The following is a 24,628-nucleotide window of genomic DNA, read 5'->3' as shown; positions in this document are numbered from 1 at the left end:
CTTTTTTATACTTGCAAATTATGAATATATTATTAATGTTGAAAATACACTTCTTTATGTATCTAGAAAGGCTGGTCCTAAAGAGGGAGGCATTTTTCGGAGGTCTCAAAAAGGTAACAAATACAAGAATATGTGTGTGTTTGTGTGTATGTATGTGTGTGTGTCCTTGTATTTCTACCATTCTTGAGACATCAGCATCTAATAGAGAATGTCTCATTAGCACCCCTGCTGGTGAAATCTATCAGAATTAGGGTGGTCCCAAAAAAGGAGGGATTTTTCAAATTGACTGTGTTTTGGTTTTAAAAGTGCTCCCCCTCTGGTCAACATATGAAATAACAAGTGTGTGTAAAAATGTGAAGTGCTCCCCCTCTGGCCAACATATGTGATAACAAGTGTGTGTAAGAAATTTAAATGCGCCCCCTTTGGCCAAAATTAATTAAAAAAATAAGACATACTGTATTAACTTAAAGTCAAAAAACTAAATAAAATAAAAATAAATGAACTAAAAGCAGTCTTTTTCTCACACTGTGTCGACTTTTTGTCTTATAAAATTGGGAACAATTTCTCATATTCTTTCTGTATTATTGCAGTATTTTCTCGTAAAATTATCACTTTTTTTATGTAAAATTATGACTTTTCAATGCAAAACGGTGACATTTGTCATATAAAATTCTGACTTTTATCACAATATTGCCAATTATTTAGTGTCATTTTTTTGAGTAAAATTATGACTTTTGTCATAGTTTTGCCAAGTCTAATTCGGATTATTATTATAACATTGCTAACATTTTTGAGTTATAAAATTGTGACTTTTGTCGAGTAAAATTACGACTCTTTTCAAAAAATTGCCAAAAGTTTTAGCTTTTTCTTCTAAAATTGCGACTGTTGTTGAGTAAAATTCCAACTTTTATCATAATATTGCACAAATGTTCAGCTTTTCTCGTAAAATGTTGACTTGTGTTGCGTAAAATGACGACTTTTATTATAATACTGCCAAACTTCTAAGTTTTTCTTGTGAAATTGTGACCTTTTTCTTGTGAAATTCCAACTCATTTTTCACAACAAGCTTTTTTATGATTGCAAATTATGAATATATTATTAATGTTGAAAATACACTTCTTTATATATCTAGAAAGGCTGGTCCTAAAGAGGGAGGCATTTTTCAGAGGTCTCAAAAAGGTAACAAATACAAGAATATGTGTGTGTTTGTGTGTATGTATGTATGTGTGTGTGTCCTTGTATTTCTACCATTCTTGAGACATCAACAAGGAAAAGTACCTTCCATATGAGGAGGTGTGAACAAGTGAGGACATAAATCATGGTCCCAATAACATTGCATCTAATAGAGAATGTCTCATTAGCACCCCTGCTGGTGAAATCTATCAGAATTAGGGTGGTCCCAAAAAAGAAGGGATTTTTCAAATTGACTGTGTGTCGCTTTTAAAAGTGCTCCCCCTCTGGTCAACATATGAAATAACAAGTGAGTGTAAAAATGTGAAGTGCTCCCCCTCTGGCCAACATATGTAATAACAAGTGTGTGTAAGAAATTTAAATGCGCCCCCTTTGGCCAAAATTAATAAAAAAAATAAGACATACTGTATTAACTTGAAGTCAAAAAAACAAAATAAAATAAAAATAAATGAACTAAAAGCAGTCTTTTTCTCACACGGTGTCGACTTTTTGTCTTATAAAATTGGGAACAATTTCTCATATTGTTTCTGTAATATTGCAGTATTTTCTCGTAAAATTATAACTTTTTTTTAATGTAAAATTATTACTTTTCAATGCAAAACGGTGACATTTGTCATATAAAATTCTGACCTTTACCACAATATTGCCAATTATTTAGTGTAATTTTTTTGAGTAAAATTATGACTTTTGTCATAGTTTTGCCAAGTAAAATTCGGATTATTATTATAACATTGGTAACATTTTCGAGTTATAAAATTGTGACTTTTCTCGAGTAAAATTACGCCTCTTTTCAAAAAATTGCCAAAAGTTTAAGCTTTTTTTTCTAAAATTGCGACTGTTGAGTAAAATTCCAACTTTTATCATAATATTGCACAAATGTTCAGTTTTTCTCGTAAAATGTTGACTTGTGTTGCGTAAAATGACGACTTTTATTATAATACTGCCAAACTTCCAAGTTTTTCTTGTGAAATTGTGACCTTTTTCTTGTGAAATTCCAACTCATTTTTCACAACAAGCTTTTTTATACTTGCAAATTATGACTATATTATTAATGTTGAAAATACACTTCTTTATATATCTAGAACGGCTGGTCCTAAAGAGGGAGGCATTTTTCAGAGGTCTCAAGAAGGTAACAAATACAAGAATGTGTGTGTGTGTGTGTGTGTGTGTGTGTGTCGGCATTCACCTCCTCTCATTCCGCCTTAACGAGCGCACAACTGAGCGGGTTTAATGAACGAGCGTCAACTTGGGACGAACAAACTCTGTTTTTCTTCCAACCCGGTAATACAATTTCCAATTGAACGTGCGTCTCGCTCCTCGCCTTCCGTGCAGAGGAGTGGCTCTACTCCGCCCGTGCTCCCTTCCCTACAACTGGGGGGCCATTATCTGTGCTCCTTTGTGTCTCCGCTATGGGGGGAAAAAAGGGCCCACGGCACCACTGGAGAGGAACCAGCAGACAATTATGTCCGCTACACGGGGGTGAGCGGCTCTAAGGCCCCTAGTGGGCAACTTACACAAGCCACCACAGAGGCGCTTTAATTAGACGGAGGGAGCCGAGTGACAGTTCATGAGTTTGTGGCGCAGCTCTGAATGGAGAAAGGAAAAAAATCGAATTAACTTTGGGAGTCATATCCTACAAACTCCGTTTCCATATGAGTTGGGAAATTGTGTTAGATGTAAATATAAACGGAATACAGTGATTTGCAAATCATTTTCAACCCATATTCAGTTGAATGCACTACAAAGACAACATATTTGATGTTCAAACTCAAAAACTTTTTTTTTTTTTTTGCAAATAATAATCAACTTAGAATTTCATGGCTGCAACACGTGCCAAAGTAGTTGGGAAAGGGCATGTTCACCACTGTGTTACATGGCCTTTCCTTTTAACAACACTCAGTAAACATTTGGGAACTGAGGAGACACATTTTTGAAGCTTCTCTTTTGGAATTCTTTCCCATTCTTGCTTGATGTACAGCTTAAGTTGTTCAACAGTCCGGGGGTCTCCGTTGTGCTATTTTAGGCTTCATAATGCGCCACACATTCTCAATGGGAGACAGGTCTGGACTACAGGCAGGCCAGTCTAGTACCCGCACTCTTTTACTATGAAGCCACGTTGATGTAACACGTGGCTTGGCATTGTCTTGCTGAAATAAGCAGGGGCGTCCATGGTAACGTTGCTTGGATGGCAACATATGTTGCTCCAAAACCTGTACGTACCTTTCAGCATTAATGGTGCCTTCACAGATGTGTAAGTTACCCATGTCTTGGGCACTAATACACCCCCATACCATCACACCATTCAACTTTGCGCCTATAACAATCCGGATGGTTATTTTCCTCTTAGGTCTGGAGGACACGACGTCCACAGTTTCCAAAAACAATTTGAAATGTGGACTCGTCAGACCACAGAACACTTTTCCACTTTGTATCAGTCCATCTTAGATGAGCTCAGACGGCGTTTCTGGGTGTTGTTGATAAACGGTTTTCGCCTTGCATAGGAGAGTTTTAACTTGCACTTACAGATGTAGCGACCAACTGTAGTTACTGACAGTGGGTTTCTGAAGTGTTCCTGAGCCCATGTGGTGATATCCTTTACACACTGATGTCGCTTGTTGATGCAGTACAGCTTGAGGGATCGAAGGTCACAGGCTTAGCTGCTTACGTGCAGTGATTTCTCCAGATTCTCTGAACCCTTTGATGATATTACGGACCGTAGATGGTGAAATCCCTAAATTCCTTGCAATAGCTGCTTGAGAAAGGTTTTTCTTAAACTGTTCAACAATTTGCTCGCGCATTTGTTGACAAAGTGGTGACCCTCGCCCCATCCTTGTTTGTGGATGACTGAGCATTTCATGGAATCTACTTTTATACCCAATCATGGCACCCACCTGTTCCCAATTAGCCTGCACACCTGTGGGATGTTCCAAATAAGTGTTTGATGAGCATTCCTCAACTTTATCAGTATTTATTGCCACCTTTCCCAACTTCTTTGTCACGTGTTGCTGGCATCAAATTCCAAATTTAATGATTATTTGCAAAAAAAAAAAAATGTTTATGAGTTTGAACATCAAATATGTTGTCTTTGTAGCATATTCAACTGAATATGGGTTGAAAATGATTTGCAAATCATTGTATTCCCTTTATATTTACATCTAACACAATTTCCCAACTCATATGGAAACGGGGTTTGTAGAAAAGTCACACCAAAAACAAGCCATTAGTTGCCTATTCTCTCTCATATTAACTGTCATGTCTGTGTAATCATGTTTTGTTTTAGTCATGTTTTTAGTTATTGGACTCTTTTTAGTTTCTGGCTTTTCACTCCTTTGTCTTGTTTCCATGATTACCCCATTAGTTTCACCTGTTCCACGTTTGGACTCATTGTGCACTCTTGTTTGTCACCATAGCAACCCATTAGTTTTCACCTGTCACGTCACGCACCTGTTTCACGTTTCGAGTCACGCACCTGTTTTCGTTAATCATGTCTGTAGTATTTAAGTTCATTGTCTTTCAGTTTGTCTTTCTGGTGACATCCCCGCATTTATGCTTCTGCACACTCTCCACACCTTATGACCCTTGCTGCTCTTTTTTCATGCCGGTTCCGTGCCAAGTAAGTTTTTTGTTTATTAAGCCACAGTTAGTGTTTTTTTGTTGGTCATAGTTTCTGCCTTTGTGCAAGTATTTCTTTTCATAGCCAAGTTGTTTCTCCGCCACTGTGCGCGCTTTTCCTTTGTACTTTTTTGTAGTTATGGTGTTTAAATAAAAATTGTACCTTCATTCCCGTCTCGCCCGAGCCAACTTTCCGTTGCCTTCGAGAAAAACTAAACCCCAGGACCAAGTCATGACATTAACAATATTGACAAGATGAACCACGTCGCAGTGTGTGAGCGTCTTTGTGTGCTGCTTTTTCAACTTTCCCCAGCCTGTTATTAGGGTTTGTGTGCTGCCCAGAGTCTTGGTGCATTCCTCAGACTGCAGCCTATCCCGACGCCTCCGACTAAGCACCACTTCTGGGTTTCTTTGGTCGCTCCATTAATGTGTTTCTATGCTTGTTCACAATAAACCATAGGCAGAAGAAATCTCTGCTTTCTGGGTCACCGGCATGAGAGACAAGAGTGGCAGCTACCGAGCTAAAAAACCCGGACTATCTTAAGGTCGTCAGGGAGGGAGTTTTACCAATGTACTGGACTTCAAGACCCAGGGACCTCCTAGAAAATAGTATACATTTTAATCTGATTCATTTTTTGTGAGAGCCCAAAGTAGGATTTATTTCAACTTCTTGATGGAATGGAATGGCAAAAAGAGGCTAAGGCGAAACCATGCAGTACCTGGACTGACCAGGGAGAGGCGGCGATGAGTGAAAAAAATATTAGAAGAAAAAGAAGACTAAGCTCGGCTGTACATGTTAGCCAGAGGTGGGTAGTAACGCGCTACATTTACTCCGTTACATCTACTTGAGTAACTTTTGGGATGAATTGTACTTCTAAGAGTAGTTTTAATGCAACATACTTTTACTCTTACTTGAGTATATTTATAGAGAAGAAACGCTACTTTTACTCCGCTACTTTTATCTACATTCAGCTCGCTACTCGCTACTAATTTCTATCGATCTGTTAATGCACGCTTTGTTTGTTTTGGTCTGTCAGACAGACCTTCACAGTGCCTGCGTTTCAACAAATACAGTCACTGGTGACGTTCACTCCGTTCCACCAATCAGATGCAGTCACTGGTGACGTTGGACCAATCAAACAGAGCCAGGCGGTCACATGACCTGACTTAAACAAGTTGAAAAACGTATTGGGGTGTTACCATTTAGTGGTCAATTGTACAGAATATGTACTGTACTGTGCAATCTACTAATAAAAGTTTCAATCAATCAATCAAAAGTTTGAAGGAAAAAAGACCCTTTTTTATTTCAACCGTACACCCCGTCAAAAGCCTAAAGACTGACTTGCACAATTCCTGTCTTCACAATAAAAGTGCCGCTCCATCGCGCCTGCGCTTTCAAAACAAGAGTCTCTGAAAGCCAGCGCAAACAAGCTAGCAAGCTACGGAGTTTGCCGCCAATGTATTTCTTGTAAAGTGTATAAAAACGAATATGAAAGCTGGACAAATAAGATGCCAAAAACCAACCACTTTCATGTGGTATTAGACAGAAAGGAGGAACTTTTTTTCTCCTCCATTTGAAAACGTGGACGTTATCATCACTACTGTCTGATTACAATCAATACAAGTCATCAGAATCAGGTAATACACCAACTTATATTCTTGTCTTCATGAAAGAAAGGAATCTATATGTGTTAAACATGCATGTATATTCATTAAAACACTATTAACATGTAAACAAAAATTATAATATAAATTATATACTGTATATATATGTGTGTATATATAAATATATATATATATATATATATATATATATGTATATATATATATATATATATATATATATATGTATATATATAAATGTGTGTATATGTATATATATATATATATATATATATATATGTATATATATATATGTGTGTACATACATATATATATATATGTGTGTATGTATATATATATATATATATGTGTGTCTGTATATATATATATATATATATATATATATATATATATATATATATATATATATATATATATGAAATGTGTGTGTATGTTACTCATCAGTTACTCACTACTTGAGTAGTTTTTTCACAACATACTTTTTACTTTTACTCAAGTAAATATTTGGGTGACTACTCCTTACGTTTACTTGAGTAATACATCTCTAAAGTAACAGTACTCTTACTTGAGTACAATTTCTGGCTACTCTACCCACCTCCGATGTTAGCTTATCTAGCAACTGTGTCATTGAATGTGGGCTCTTAACCATAGGGCCCATTGTTGGGCCGCGAGCACCACCTATAGGGCCGCCAAAAAATACACTATATTGCCAAAAGTACCACATATGAAGTTGAAGTGCCATCCCATTCCTAACCCATAGGGTTCAATATGATGTCGGTCCACCTTTAGCAGCTATTACAGCTTCAACTCTTCTGGGAAGGCTGTCCACCAGGTTGCGGAGTGTCTTTATAGCAATTTTCCGCCATTCTTCCAAAAGTGCATCGGTGAGGTCACACACTGATGCCTGGCTCTCAGTCTATGTTCTAATTCATCCCAAAGGTGTTCTACCGGGTTCAGGTCAAGACTCTGAGCAGGCCAGTCAAGTTCATCCACACCAGACTCTTGTCTTTATGGACCTTGCTTTGTGCACTGGTGCACAGTCATGTTGGAAGAGGAAGGGGCCCGCTCAGGCAAAAAGACACTGATGTCAAACATAAGGCCCAGGGGCCATATCTGGCCCCTCGCATCATTTGCCTGGAAATTACCTTAGCTGAATACACTATATTGCCAAAAGTATTTGACCCCCTGCCTTGACTCACATATAAACTTGAAGTGTCATCCCATTCCTAACCCATAGGGTTCAATATGACATTTTGCAGCTATTACAGCTTCAACTCTTCTGGGAAGGCTGTCCACCAGGTTGCGGAGTGTCTTTATAGGAATTTTCCACCATTCTTCCAAAAGCGCTTTGGTGTTGGTGGAGAAGGCCTGGCTCTCAGTCTCTGTTCTAATACATCCCAAATGTGTTCTATCGGGTTCAGGTCAGGATTCTGAGCAGGCCAGTCAAGTTCATCCACACCAGACTCTGTCATCCATGTCTTTATGGACCTTGCTTTGTGCACTGGTGCACAGTCATGTTGGAAGAGGAAGGGGCCCGCTCAGGCAAAAAGACACTGATAGCAAACCTAAGGCCCAGGGGTCATATCTGGCCCCTCGCATCATTTGCCTGGACATTACCTTCTCTGTTCCTACTAAATACACTATATTGACAAAAGTATTTGGCCCCCTGCCTTGACTCACATATGAACTTGAAGTGTCATCCCATTCCTAACCCATAGGGTTCAATATGACCTTTTGCAGCTATTACAGCTATAACTCTTCTGGGAAGGCTGTCCACCAGGTTGCGGAGTGTCTTTATAGGAATTTTCCACCATTCTTCCAAAAGCGCTTTGGTGTTGGTGGAGAAGGCCTGGCTCTCAGTCTCTGTTCTATTTCATCCAAAATGGGTTCTATCGGGTTCAGGTCAGGACTCTGAGCAGGCCAGTCAAGTTCATCCACACCAGACTCCGTCACCCATGTCTTTATGGACCTTGCTTTGTGCACTGGTGCACAGTCATGTTGGAAGAGGAAGGGGCCCGCTCAGGCAAAAAGACACTGATATCAAACCTAAGGCCCAGGAGTCATATCTGGCCCCTCGCATCATTTGCCTGGAAATTACCTTAGCTGAATACACTATATTGCCAAAAGTATTTGTCCACCTGCCTTGACTCACATATGAAGTTGAAGTGTCATCCCATTCCTAACCCATAGGGTTCAATATGATGTGGGTCCACCTTTTGCAGCTACTACAGCTTCAACTCTTCTGGGAAGGCTGTCCACCAGGTTGCGGAGTGTCTTTATAGGAATCTTCCACCATTCTTCCAAAAGTAGCTTTGGTGTTGGTGGAGAAGGCCTGGCTCTCAGTCTACGTTCTAATTCATCCCAAATGTGTTCTATCGGGTTCAGGTCAGGACTCTGAGCAGGCCAGTCAAGTTCATCCACACCAGACTCTGTCATCCATGTCTTTATGGACCTTGCTTTGTGCACTGGTGCACAGTCATGTTGGAAGAGGAAGGGGCCCGCTCAGGCAAAAAGACACCGATGTCAAACCTAAGGCCCAGGGGTCATATCTGGCCCCTCGCATCATTTGCCTGGAAATTACCTTCGCTGTTCCTACTATATTGCCAAAAGTATTTGTCCACCTGCCTTGACTCACATATAAACTTGAAGTGCCATTCCAGTCCTAACCCATAGGGTTCAATATGATGTGGGTCCACCTTTTGCAGCTATTACAGCTTCTACTCTTCTGGGAAGGCTGTCCACCAGGTTGCGGAGTGTGTTTATCGGAATTTTCCACCATTCTTCCAAAAGCGCTTTGGTGTTGGTGGAGAAGGCCTGGCTCTCAGTCTACGTTCTAATTCATCCAAAATGTGTTCTATCGGGTTCAGGTCAAGACTCTGAGCAGGCCAGTCAAGTTCATCCACACCAGACTCTTGTCTTTATGGACCTTGCTTTGTGCACTGGTGCACAGTCATGTTGGAAGAGGAAGGGGCCCGCTCAGGCAAAAAGACACTGATATCAAACCTAAGGCCCAGGAGTCATATCTGGCCCCTCGCATCATTTGCCTGGAAATTACCTTAGCTGAATACACTATATTGCCAAAAGTATTTGGCCCCCTGCCTTGACTCACATATAAACTTGAAGTGCCATCCCATTCCTAACCCATAGGGTTCAATATGTTGTCGGTCCACTTTTAGCAGCTATTACAGCTTCAACTCTTCTGGGAAGGCTGTCCACCAGGTTGCGGAGTGTCTTTATAGGAATTTTCCACCATTCTTCCAAAAGCGCTTTGGTGTTGGTGGAGAAGGCTTGGCTCTCAGTCTCTGTTCTAATTCATCCAAAATGTGTTCTATCGGGTTCAGGTCAGGACTCTGAGCAGGCCAGTCAAGTTCATCCACACCAGACTCTTGTCTTTATGGACCTTGCTTTGTGCACTGGTGCACAGTCATGTTGGAAGAGGAAGGGGCCCGCTCAGGCAAAAAGACACTGATATCAAACCTAAGGCCCAGGAGTCATATCTGGCCCCTCGCATCATTTGCCTGGAAATTACCTTCTCTGTTCCTACTAAATACACTATATTGACAAAAGTATTTGTCCACCTGCCTTGACTCACATATAAACTTGAAGTGTCATCCCATTCCTAACCCATAGGGTTCAATATGACATTTTGCAGCTATTACAGCTTCAACTATTCTGGGAAGGCTGTCCACCAGGTTGCGGAGTGTGTTTATAGGAATTTTCCACCATTGTTCCAAAAGCGCTTTGGTGTTGGTAGAGAAGGCCTGGCTCTCAGTCTCTGTTCTGATTCATCCCAAATGTGTTCTATCGGGTTCAGGTCAAGACTCTGAGCAGGCCAGTCAAGTTCATCCACACGTAGACTCTGTCATCCATGTCTTTATGGACCTTGCTTTGTGCACTGGTGCACAGTCATGTTGGAAGAGGAAGGGGCCCGCTCAGGCAAAAAGACACAGATGTCAAACCTAAGGCCCAGGGGTCATATCTGGCCCCTCGCATCATTTGCCTGGAAATTACCTTCGCTGTTCCTACTAAATACACTATATTGCCAAAAGTATTTGTCCCCCTGCCTTGACTCACATATAAACTTGAAGTGTCATCCCATTCCTAACCCATAGGGTTCAATATGACATTTTGCAGCTATTACAGCTTCAACTCTTCTGGGAAGGCTGTCCACCAGGTTGCGGAGTGTCTTTATAGGAATTTTCCACCATTCTTCCAACAGCGCTTTGGTGTTGGTGGAGAAGGCCTGGCTCTCAGTCTCTGTTCTAATTCATCCCAAATGTGTTCTATCGGGTTCAGGTCAGGACTCTGAGCAGGCCAGTCAAGTTCATCCACACGCAGACTCTGTCATCCATGTCTTTATGGACCTTGCTTTGTGCACTGGTGCACAGTCATGTTGGAAGAGGAAGGGGCCCGCTCAGGCAAAAAGACACTGATATCAAACCTAAGGCCCAGGGGTCATTTCTGGCCCCTCGCATCATTTGCCTGGAAATTACTTTAGCTGAATACACTATATTGCCAAAAGTATTTGTCCACCTGCCTTGACTCACATATAAACTTGAAGTGCCATCCCATTCCTAACCCATAGGGTTCAATATGACCTTTTGCAGCTATTACAGCTTCAACTCTTCTGGGAAGGCTGTCCACCAGGTTGCGGAGTGTCTTTATAGGAATTTTCCACCATTCTTCCAACAGCGCTTTGGTGTTGGTGGAGAAGGCCTGGCTCTCAGTCTCTGTTCTAATTCATCCCAAATGTGTTCTATCGGGTTCAGGTCAGGACTCTGAGCAGGCCAGTCAAGTTCATCCACACCAGACTCTGTTATCCATGTCTTTATGGACCTTGCTTTGTGCACTGGTGCACAGTAATGTTGGAAAAGGGAGGGGCCCGCTCAGGCAAAAAGACACTGCTATAAACCTAAGGCCCAGGGGTCATATCTGGCCCCTCGCATCATTTGCCTGGAAATTACCTTCTCTGTTCCTACTAAATACACTATATTGACAAAAGTATTTGGCCCCCTGCCTTGACTCACATATGAACTTGAAGTGTCATCCCATTCCTAACCCATAGGGTTCAATATGACCTTTTGCAGCTATTACAGCTATAACTCTTCTGGGAAGGCTGTCCACAAGGTTGCGGAGTGTCTTTATAGGAATTTTCCACCATTCTTCCAAAAGCGCTTTGGTGTTGGTGGAGAAGGCCTGGCTCTCAGTCTCTGTTCTAATACATCCCAAATGTGTTCTATCGGGTTCAGGTCAGGACTCTGTGCAGGCCAGTCAAGTTCATCCACACCAGACTCTGTCATCCATGTCTTTATGGACCTTGCTTTGTGCACTGCTGCACAGTCATGTTGGAAGAGGAAGGGGCCCGCTCAGGCAAAAAGACACTGATGTCAAACCTAAGGCCCAGGGGTCATATCTGGCCCCTCGCATCATTTGCCTGGAAATTAATTTAGCTGTTCCTACTAAATACACTATATTGCCAAAAGTATTTGTCCACCTGCCTTGACTCACATATAAACTTGAAGTGTCATCCCATTCCTAACCCATAGGGTTCAATATGACATTTTGCAGCTATTACAGCTTCAACTCTTCTGGGAAGGCTGTCCACCAGGTTGCGGAGTGTCTTCATAGGAATTTTCCACCATTCTTCCAAAAGCGCTTTGGTGTTGGTGGAGAAGGCCTGGCTCTCAGTCTATGTTCTAATTCATCCCAAATCTTATCTAGTCCAGATAGGTTGTTGTATATGGAAAAAAAACACAATATTTGGTTTAACAAAAGCTCACTTTTATTATATAATGAAAAAATAAAATCTAATAAATAAATAAATATTGACTGTTACCCCCCTAAAAAAATAAAATAAAATAAATAAATATTGACTGTTGTTACCCAAACTCTATTAAGTGGGATTTTTCAGAAAAACAAATATATACAGTAACACAAAAACAACCTGTCTCTGTGATCACTATAGGTGTATAAATAATAATATAGTGTTAAATAAAATCAGTCCCTTGGGCACAAAACTGAAAATAATACAGCTCTCCAAAAAGTGCACTTCTGCAGCTATTGGAACATACTAACTACAGCTATTGGAACATAATAACTACAGCTATTGGAACATAATAACTACAGCTATTACTCAGGAAAAGGTTGTGTTGACACAACTGTTTATTATGATACTTTGACATTTTTTGCACTTTATTTCTTTATTGAATGAAAATTCTATGAAGAGAAAAGTTGTTTGCAAATGTGGTTTCAATGCTAAAAACTGAAAAGTCAAAGCCAAAAAAAGAAATACACTTTATTGAGTTAACATTATTTCTTTATAGGGGGAAAGATGTGATGTTATGAGCTAGGGAATATAACAACTACACTACCCAGCATGCAACGGGAGTGACGAGCATGCGCGGTAGCCCCGAAAAGTGTTGTTGCATGTCGCCACGCCGGCAGCTAAGAATGAGGTTATGAGCACGCTGTGAAAGTAAACGTCAAGAACTCAGCCAACACACCTCGTCTGCATTATTTATAATTAGACAGACAACACATATACAGTGTGATTTTGTTTCTGTCACGTGGAGGTCGCATCTTTATGCGGGATCGTTCCTCCAATGCAACACGGACAACTCCGGATGAAGGCGTAAAGGTAAGAGATGGTTTATTTATAATAAATAATACACCGTACCAAACAGACGGAACAAACAAAAGAAAATCGTGCCGAACGCACAGGAAGCTAAGGAAACCACTTAGCACAGGAGTCTAGAACATGAAATACATAAACGTGATTGTTGCTTACCGCAAACAAGGAAGCCAGGACGAGTGAACAGAAAGGCAGGCTTAAATAGTGTCAGTGATGGCAAACAGGTGCGCGTCGGGAACACAAGCGACAGGTGAAAATAATAAGTAACCACGGTAACAAACTCAAACAAGGAAGTGCAAGAGGAACTAAAGAAGTCCAAAACTAACAGAACTAAACTAAACATGATCCGGACCACGGATCATGACAGAGACCCCCCTTAAGGACAGATCCCAGATGTCCCAAAAAAAAGACAAAAACCAAGCATGGTCAAAAGTCACGGGAGGGCGGAGGGAGGACTTGGCGGTGGGTCGCCAGGCCAAATGTCCCCGAATCCACGGAGGACAAGTTAAGTGGCGGCAACGAGTGGAACGCCGCTGCAGCAGGCGAGGCGGGCAACCCGGGAATGGCCACATCCGTGGCCGACGGGGAGGTGGGCGCACTTGGCGAGGCGGACGACCAGGGAGCGGCCACATCCGTGGTCGACGGGAAGGTGGGCGCGTCTGCGTCGTCGTCGTGGGAGGCTTGGATGCAGCAGCAGACGTGGCAGGCTTGGACGCAGCAGCAGACGTGGCAGGCTTGGACGCAGCAGCAGACGTGGCAGGCTTGGACGCAGCAGCAGACGTAGCAGGCTTGGACGCAGCAGCAGACGAGTCAGGCGTGGACGCAGTAGCAGACGAAGCTTGGCGTGGTGCAGGTACAGGCGGCGAATCTTGGCGTGGTGCAGGTACAGGCGGCGAAGCTTGGCGTGGTGCAGGTACAGGCGGCGAAGCTTGGCGTGGTGCAGGTACAGGCGGCAAAGCTTGGCGTGGTGCAGGTACAGGTGTCAGCCGAGGAGCAGGAACTGGTGTTAGCCGAGGAGCAGGAACTGGTGTCAGCCGAGGAGCAGGAACTGGAGCTTGAGCCAGCCGAGGAGCAGGAACTGGAGCAGGTGCTAGCCAAGGAGCAGGAACTGGAGCAGGTGCTAGCCGAGGAGCAGGAACAGGAGATAGCCGAGGAGCAAAAACAGGAGCTAGATGAGGAGCAGGAACATGAGCTAGCCGAGGAGCAGGAACAGGAGCTAGCCGAGGAGCAGGAACAGGAGTTAGCCGAGGAGCAGGAACAGGAACTGGAGATGGTGGCGTTTGCAGGCCCACAGAAAATGATGGTGGCGTCTGCAAGCCCACCGGAGATGATGGTGGCGTCTGCAAGCCCACCGGAGATGATGGTGGCGTCTGCAAGCCCACCGGAGATGATGGTGGCGTCTGCAGGCCCACCCGGGCTGAGGTTAGCCATGAGCATGGCGGAGGTGGTCTAGCTGGGGGTTGCGGCTTGGCATGCCGGCGGACTGGTGGTGGAGGACGGGTCGGAGGTTGCGGCTTGGCAGGCCAAAAGACTGGTGGTGGAGGTTGCTGCCTGTCTGGGCGCAGCTGAGCAGCCCCACCAGCACAGCTCCCGGCCCCAGCTCCCCACCTCAAGGGGGGGATACCAGACGCTCTCCGGGACAGTCTTTAAGGTTGGGTGGCGGGAGGCCAGGAGGGGGGTAGACTCCTCCCCTTTAAATTGTCCAGAAAGTCTTTTGCCACCCCCCACCTGAGGTTGTTTGGGAGGGCGAGAGAGAAAGGTCACTGACGTGGGCGGGGCTTGAGTCTTTAGGGGCAGTGTCCGAAAATCAGGTGACTGGGATTGACTAGACCTTGTGTTCAAAAAACTGTTCTGATTATGTTTTATTTTTGGCATAAAGTCTTTAGGAGGTGGCTGACCAAGGGAGACAGAAGACAAAAAAAAAGAAAATTCTTATCAGTGACTTCCCTTGAAGACGCCGGCGGAGTGATGTCATCTCCGCGCGCCGGGTTTAGTGACGTCAACGGAAGTGGGCGGAGTGACGTCATCCAAAGTGGATGGAGTTCATTTGGCTTGCAGCCCAATCTAAAAAATGTTTTGCAAAATGTGTAACAGGATTACCAAACAACTGAGGGGAGGAAGACTGGGCTGTTTGTAGCGACTTGCTGTCCGGAGGAGGAGTTGGGGGAACGACGCATCTTGGCGTCGAAACGAAGCCTTTTTGGCTGGCTTCCGTCCTCGCCAGCGCGTCTCCAACTCCTCGAAGTCCGGGGCGAAGGAACTGTCTGCTGGCTTCCTTCTGTCACGTGGGGGTCGCATCTTTATGCGGGATCGTTCCTCCAATGCAACACGGACAACTCCGGACGAAGGCGTAAAGGTAAGAGATGGTTTATTTATAATAAATAATACACCGTACAAAACAGACGGAACAAACAAAAGAAAAGCGTGCCGAACGCACGGGAAGCTAAGGAAACCACTTAGCACAGGAGTCTAGAACATGAAATACATAAACCTGATTGTTGCTTACCGCAAACAAGGAAGCCAGGACGAGTGAACAGAAAGGCAGGCTTAAATAGTGTCAGTGATGGCAAACAGGTGCGCGTCGGGAACACAAGCGGCAGGTGAAAATAATAAGTAACCATGGTAACAAGCTCAAACAAGGAAGGGCAACCAGGAACTAAAGAAGTCCAAAACTAACAGAATTCAACTAAACATGATCCGGACCACGGATCATGACAGAGACCCCCCTTAAGGACAGATCCCAGATGTCCCAAAAAAAAGACAAAAACCAAGCATGGTCAAAAGTCACGGGAGGGCGGAGGGAGGACTTGGCGGTGGGTCGCCAGGCCAAATGTCCCCGAATCCACCGAGGACAAGTTAAGTGGAAAATGGACGGGTGGTTAAAATCAGGCACTTTGAAGCTTTATTTAGGGATATCATGTGATGGGTAAAATCTTGAAAAAAACTTAATAAGCCACTGGGAACTGATCTTTAATGGTTTTAACAATTCTGAAATTGTGATAATGTTCCCCTTTAAGAACGGCTGCCGTAAAGGAGGTGCGTTGCTAGCCTGGTTGCTATGTTTCCGGTTGGTCGTAAAAATGTTGGTCATGTGTTTGTAGCCTGCTCAAATCTCTCAGTAAAGTTATTCATTGGATTATACCTTTTGTTTTGAACTTTATTACACCTTGGAGCGCTTTTTCCGGTCCATTTTTTTCCTGCTTTCCCTATCTGCGCCTAATGACTGAGCTACGTGACGTCATTTCTTGTGATGTCCCACAGGGCATTTCTTGTCGGGACGGGATTCGTTCCCAGGGATTGGAATAAAGAACCAACTCTTTTTCTTTACTATAGTGGTCTCGATAACGGGTACCGGTTCTCAAAAAGGGATTCGAGTCCGAGGACTCGGTTCTTTTCTTATCGAACATCCTGGAAAACCGGTTTGGAGTATCATCCGTATGAGGTAACAGCACCTCAGGTGAGGAGAAGAGATGACACCAGAACATCTTCCTTCTCATGAAGGCCGTCCCACAACAGTCTTCTCACCTCTGCCCAGGGTGTTAATTACAGCTGCCGCACTCAACACTTTACATGGCGTGCTGACACTTGCCAGCACACTGGGGATCCACGCTATCACGGGGGATTATGGGATGGCACGCCAGGGAGAGTTGCTCAACTTTTTTACCTTTTTTTACTTAAATGGGCAGAATTTTGCAGCGTTTTAGTACTGATGTGTACACACTTATTAGTACTGATGTGTACACACGTATTAGTACTAATGTGTACATACGTGTTAGTACTGATGTGTACACACGTATTAGTACTGATGTGTACACACGTATTAGTGCTGATGTGTACACATGTATTAGTACTGATGTGTACACACATATTAGTACTTATGTGTACACACGTATTAGTACTGATGTGTACACATGTATTAGTATTGATGTGTACACACGTATTAGTATTGATGTGTACACACGTATTAGTACTGATGTGTACACATGTATTAGTACTGATGTGTACACACGTATTAGTACTGATGTGTACACATGTGTTAGTACTGATGTGTACACATGTATTAGTACTGATGTGTACACACGTATTAGGACTGATGTGTACACACGTATTAGTACTGATGTGTACACATGTATTAGTACTGATGTGTACACATGTATTAGTACTGATGTGTACACACGTGTTAGTACTGATGTGTACACACGTATTAGTACTGATGTGTACACACGTGTTAGTACTGATGTGTACACACGTATTAGTACTGATGTGTACACACGTATTAGTACTGATGTGTACACACGTATTAGTACTGATGTGTACACATATGTTAGTACTGATGTGTACACATGTATTAGTACTGATGTGTACAAACGTGTTAGTACTGATGTGTACACACGTATTAGTACTGATGTGTACACATGTATTAGTACTGATGTGTGCACACGTATTAGTACTGATGTGTACACATGTATTAGTACTGATGTGTACACACGTATTAGTACTGATGTGTACACATGTATTAGTACTGATGTGTACACATGTATTAGTACTGATGTGTACACACGTATTAGTACTGATGTGTACACATGTATTAGTACTGATGTGTACACACGTATTAGTACTGATGTGTACACATGTGTTAGTACTGATGTGTACACATGTGTTAGTACTGATGTGTACACATGTATTAGTACTGATGTGTACACACGTGTTAGTACTGATGTGTACACATGTATTAGTACTGATGTGTACACATATGTTAGTACTGATGTGTACACATGTATTAGTACTGATGTGTACACACGTATTAGTACTGATGTGTACACACGTGTTAGTACTTATGTGTACACATGTGTTAGTACTGATGTGTACACATGTATTAGTACTGATGTGTACACATGTATTAGTACTAATGTGTACACACGTATTAGTACTGATGTGTACACACGTATTAGTACTGATGTGTACACACGTGTTAGTACTGATGTGTACACATGTATTAGTACTGATGTGTACACACGTGTTAGAACTGATGTGTACACACGTGTTAGTACTGATGTGTACACACGTATTAGTACTGATGTGTACACACGTATTAGTACTGATGTGTACACATGTCATACTTGCCAACCCTCCCGGATTTTCCGGGAGACTCCCGAAATTCAGCGCCTCTCCCGAAAACCTCCCGGGACAAATTTTCTCCCGAAAATCTCCCGAAATTCAGGCGGACTCAGGTCAAGAACAAGGATGGACAATTCAACCCTTAACTCAACAATGAGTAGATGAGTGTTATATGTGTAAATAAATGAACACTGAAATTCAAGTATTTATTATATATATATATATATATATATATATATATATATATATATATATATATATATATATATATATATATATATATATATATATAATAAAATAAATATATATTTATAGCTAGAATTCACTGAAAGTCAAGTATTTCTTATATATATATATATGTATATATATATATATATATATATATATATATATATATATGTATATATATATATATATATATATATATATATATATATATATGAAATACTTGACTTGGTATTTTGTCAAGTATTTCTTATATATATATATATAATAAAATAAATATATATTTATAGCTAGAATTCACTTGAAAGTCAAGTATTTCTTATATATATATATATATATATATATATATATATATATATATATATATATATATATATATATATATATATATATATATATATATATATATATATATATATATATATATATATGTATACAGTATATGAAATACTTGACTTGGTGAATTCTAGCTGTAAAAATACTCCTCCCCTCTTAACCACGCCCCCCACCTCTCGAAATCGGAGGTCTTAAGGTTGGCAAGTATGACACATCTATCAGTACTGATGTGTACACACGTATTAGTACTGATGTGTAGTTGTGTACACATATGTTAGTACTGATGTGTACACATGTATTAGTACTGATGTGTACACACATATTAGTACTTATGTGTACACACGTATTAGTACTGATGTGTACACATGTATTAGTATTGATGTGTACACACGTATTAGTATTGATGTGTACACACGTATTAGTACTGATGTGTACACATGTATTAGTACTGATGTGTACACACGTATTAGTACTGATGTGTACACACGTGTTAGTACTGATGTGTACACATGTATTAGTACTGATGTGTACACACGTATTGGTACACTTTGCTTCATTCTGCACTTACTAAAATGGAACATTAGGCTTGGGAATATGGATATACGTTTTTAGTTTGTATTAGAGATGTCTGATAATGGCTTTTTTGCCGATATATATATATATATATATATATATATATATATATATATTTTTTAATGTCATTGCCTGAAATAAATACATGAAAATGAAAAAATTAATGAAAGTGCGTGTATGCTAAGGTATGCATATGAGCATACCTTATGCGCTATTGCACAATTAGTAAGAATTAACAAGTGTGTTTACGCATAGAAAATAGAAAAAACTTTTTTGAAAACTTTGGGGATTTTTCAGAACTTCAAAGTTCATACTTTTAAGGGATATTACAATGGTAGCATCGGAATTTAGCCGTCATACTTTAAAGTGCTTAATTTAGTCCCGATAAATTGTAAAATGTGTTTGAAAAAAATAAAACAATATCCTAAAAGTCTGCGCTATGGTGAAGATGCAATATTTGAAGCGCGATGTGGGTAGAGACGACTGTAGCGTATTTTACAGACCATAGGGCGCACCGGATTATAAAGCACACTGCCAATGAGCGGGTCTAGTCAGGTTTTTTTTCATATATAAGGCGCACCAGATTATAGGGCACATTAAAGGGGTCATAGTATGATTTTTTTTCTAAATGTAAAAGACTTCCTTGTGGTCTACATAACATGTAATGGTGGTTCTTTGGTCAAAATGTTGCATACCATTTAGTCTGTGGAGGGGGGCGTGGCCTGTGGGCCTGCAGCGAAGCGGGGTGTGCCAGGATCGGCCTCAAAGTCAGCGACAGGTGCGTAGATGGCCCAGGTGTTCCTTATTATCTAATCACCTGTCGCTCTGTTTAAGCAGCAGCCGGGAGAAGAGACGTTGTTGGAGCTGAAAAGCAAAATGATGGCAAATAAACCAATGTTGCATCCTGAAACCAGGGCTCTCGTGTCGATGCTTGGTGGTCTGGAGGACCCACGGGAGGGCAACCTCCACAAAGTCGCTTTCTGACAGTCGCTTCGTTGTGTCGGCTTATTTACGTTGGCTCACCTTCGGCAGCGTCTTCTCCCCGTCATCTTGGTTGTAGCGGTGTAGCGTGCAAGGACGGGAGTGTAAGAAGTATCAAAAGATGGAGCTAACTGTTTTAATGACATTCACACTTTACTTCAATCAATAACGGAGCAGCATCTCCTCATCCGTGGCTCACTAGTGCAACAACAACACCGGAAATGTGTCCCGTGAAAAACCATTTAACCGGAACTCTCTAATATCTAAAGTTCCTTGGGTGAATAATGTAAACTCACTACACCGGTATGTTTTAGTGCTTTCATGGCGAGTCTACTGACAGATATAAGTAAGAACTTTACACTACTTTATATTAGAAATGGCAACAGCAGAAGATGAATGTCACACAACAAGAAGATAGTGAAAAAGAAGAAGCTTATCGAAGTGTGCAAATTTTCAGGACTTATGCAGATCTCAAATACACATCAGCAGGTACCAGAAGGTGAGAAAAGTTGGTTTTGCATAATATCGTGAAACAAAACGCCAGATAATATGTCTGCTAATGGGTGCCATTTTGCGGTCCTTATACACACACCATAATAATACTTGTATCTCTGACTACGGTAGCCGTAACGGGCCGACAATTCATCAAGCGGCGTGGCTTCAAAGTCATACTAAAACATTTTGACAGATATTTGAGTGCAGTGTGTAATGTTCTTTATTTTCAATGGTACATTTAAAGTTCTGGTGTTGTTTACTGGCGTCATATTGCAGTCTACACGTATCTCTTATGTGTGACCGCTATCGACCGGTCACACTTATCATTACACCATGTACCAATGCTTCGAGGTCGGTAAGCACAACCAGAATTATTCCGTTTGTTAGGTCATAAGGTGCACTGTCGATTTTTGAGAAAATTAAAGAATTTTAAGTGCGCCTTATAGTCCGGAAAATATGGTAAATATTATACTGGCTTAAATACAAGAATTTCAAAACAATTTTCTTGGAATTAAAAAAGTAAAAATACAAGATATAAGTGAAAAATTAGTGACAAAAAGTGACAGAAGATTAACTTTGGTCAACACGGTGAATGTAATGCAATCTGACTATAGTTTAACTTTATTTTAGTAGATGTACTTTATAATACACTGTATGGTTTATAACAGGGGTGGGCAATTAATTTTTACCGGGAGCCGCATGAGCAACCCGAGCACTGCTGGAGGGCCACACCGACAATATTATAATTACATTTTGCTCAAATTATTTTTGATATACCGTAAGATAAATAATAATAATAATACAAAAGCAGATTGCTTTTGATGGTTTTATTTTGAACACTGTCTTACACAACACTTCCTGATGTATAATACAATGCAAAAATGTCCATTTCTGTCACTTTATCCTGCATCCTCTTTAAAAGTCCAACATTTTTCCCCGTCAGATTTGGACAACCATCTGTTGTCACACCTGCCAGCTTGTCCCATTTCAGTCCTAACATGTCCAAACACGCATTTACCTATGTGAACAAGTCATTACCTGTGGTTGTCTCTTTAATTGACTGCATGGCTGCCAGCTACTCCGTGATTTGAAAGTCTGCAGTAATTCCACGTAAGAAAATGAGCAGCTGGGCGGCGTCACGTACATCGCAGCTCTCATCCAAAGCCAGCGAAAAACAGTCAAAGTCGGCCGTTCTGTTCTTCAGCTGAAGCTCTAAGTTTCCAGCGGTGGTCTCAACCCGCCTCGTTACAGTGCGTCGGGAGAGTGACACGTTCTCAAATGCGCCCCTCTTCTCCGGGCATATCAGCGCAACAGAGTCCAATAAGCACTTCTTAATAAACTCTCCGTCAGAAAACGCCTTACTTTTTCTGGTGATTTTGTGAGAAATGACGAAACTTGTCCTGACAGCTGCATCTCTGGGGGTGTGAAATTTGGCAAAAAGTCTTTGTTGGGTTTGCAGTTTTACCATCAACGCATCAGCCTCCCTTGCGCATGCTTCATCAGACAGATTCCGGTATTTTTCCTCGTGCTTCATCGTGTAGTGGCGATTCAAATGATATTCTTTAAACACAGCAACCTGTGTACCACAAATTAAGCACACGGATTTACCTTTAATTTATGTAAAGAAATACTTGGCAATCCATGTCTTGTTGGAAACACGCCATTAGTCATCAACTTTTCTTTTTTTAGTGTCTCGGGGATAACCGGGCATCACTTGTCGCTGTGCACCTTCACTCACAGGTTACACACAGACATACACCCATAAATAACACTTTTAAAAATAAAAGCAGCACAGTTATTTTGCATGCACGACATAGATCCATCCATCCATCCATCTTCTTCCGCTTATCCGAGGTCGGGTCGCGGGGGCAGCAGCCTAAGCAGGGAATCCCAGACTTCCCTCTCCCCAGCCACTTCGTCCAGCTCTTCCCGGGGGATCCCGAGGCGTTCCCAGGCCAGCCGGGAGACATAGTCTTCCCAACGTATCCTGGGTCTTCCCCGTGGCCTCCTACCGGTCGGATGTGCCCTAAACACCTCCCTAGGGAGGCGTTCGGGTGGCATCCTGACCAGATGCCCGAACCACCTCATCTGGCTCCTCTCGATGTGGAGGAGCAGCGGCTTTACTTTGAGCTCCCCCCGGATGGCAGAGCTTCTCACCCTATCTCTAAGGGAGAGCCCCGCCACCCGGCGGAGGAAACTCATTTCGGCCGCTTGTACCCGTGATCTTGTCCTTTCGATCATAACCCAAAGCTCATGACCATAGGTGAGGATGGGAACGTAGATCGACCGGTAAATTGAGAGCTTTGCCTTCCGGCTCAGCTCCTTCTTCACCACAACGGATCGATACAGAGTCCGCATTACTGATGACGCCGCACCGATCCGCCTGTCGATCTCACCATCCACTCTTCCCTCACTCGTGAACAAGACTCCGAGGTACTTGAACTCCTCCACTTGGGGCAAGATCTCCTCCCCAACCCGGAGATGGCACTCCACCCTTTTCCGGGCGAGAACCATGGACTCGGACTTGGAGGTGCTGATTCTCATCCCAGTCGCTTCACACTCGGCTGCGAACCGATCCAGTGAGAGCTGAAGATCCTGGCCAGATGAAGCCATCAGGACCACATCATCTGCAAAAAGCAGAGACCTAATCCTGCAGCCACCAAACCAGATCCCCTCAACGCCTTGACTGCGCCTAGAAATTCTGTCCATAAAAGTTATGAACAGAATGGGTGACAAAGGGGCAGCCTTGGCGGAGTCCAACCCTCACTGGAAACGTGTCCGACTTACTGCCGGCAATGCGGACCAAGCTCTGACACTGATCATACAGGGAGCGGACTGCCACAATCAGACAGTCCGATACCCCATACTCTCTGAGCACTCCCCACAGGACTTCCGGTCGAATGCCTTCTCCAAGTCCACAAAGCACATGTAGACTGGTTGGGCAAACTCCCATGCACCCTCAAGGACCCTGCCGAGAGTATAGAGCTGGTCCACGACCAGTTCCACGACCAAACCTCGAATCCAAGGTTCGACTATCCGGAGTAGCCTCCTCTCCAGGACACCTGAATAGTATAGTATAGTATGTGTGTTTGAATCACACATTAAGAGTGTTACTAAAACGGCCTTCTTTCATCTCCGTAATATCGCTAAAATTCGTTCTATTTTATCCACTAGCGACGCTGAGATCATTATTCATGCGTTCGTTGCGTCTCGTCTCGACTACTGTAACCTATTATTTTCGGGTCTCCCTTTGTCTACCATTAAAAGATTACAATTGGTACAAAATGCGGCTGCTAGACTTTTGACAAGAACAAAAAAGTTTGATCATATTACGCCTATACTGTATATACCTTTATATACATATATACATATATATATATATATACCTATACTGGCTCACCTGCACTGGCTTCCTGTGCACTTAAGATGTGACTTTAAGGTTTTACTACTTATGTATAAAATACTACACGGTCTAGCTCCATCCTATCTTGTCGATTGCAATGTACCATATGTCCCGGCAAGAAATTTGCGTTCAAAGAACTCCGGCTTATTAGTGATTCCCAGAGCCAAAAAAAAGTCTGCGGGCTATAGAGCGTTTTCTATTCGGGCTCCAGTACTATGGAATGTTCTAGCAGTAACAGTTAGAGATGCTACCTCAGTAGAAGCATTTAAGTCCCATCTTAAAACTCATTTGTATACTCTAGCCTTTAAATAGACCCCCTGTTAGACCAGTTGATCTGCCGTTTCTTTTCTTTTCTCCTCTGCTCCCCTATTCCTTGTGGAGGGGGGGGGGGGCACAGGTCCGGTGGCCATGGATGAAGTGCTGGCTGTCCAGAGTCGGGA

The sequence above is a fragment of the Nerophis lumbriciformis genome, linkage group LG10 (genome assembly GCF_033978685.3).
Source record: "Nerophis lumbriciformis linkage group LG10, RoL_Nlum_v2.1, whole genome shotgun sequence".
Classification (NCBI taxonomy): domain Eukaryota; kingdom Metazoa; phylum Chordata; class Actinopteri; order Syngnathiformes; family Syngnathidae; genus Nerophis; species Nerophis lumbriciformis.
Note: the sequence above shows the minus strand (reverse complement) of the source record.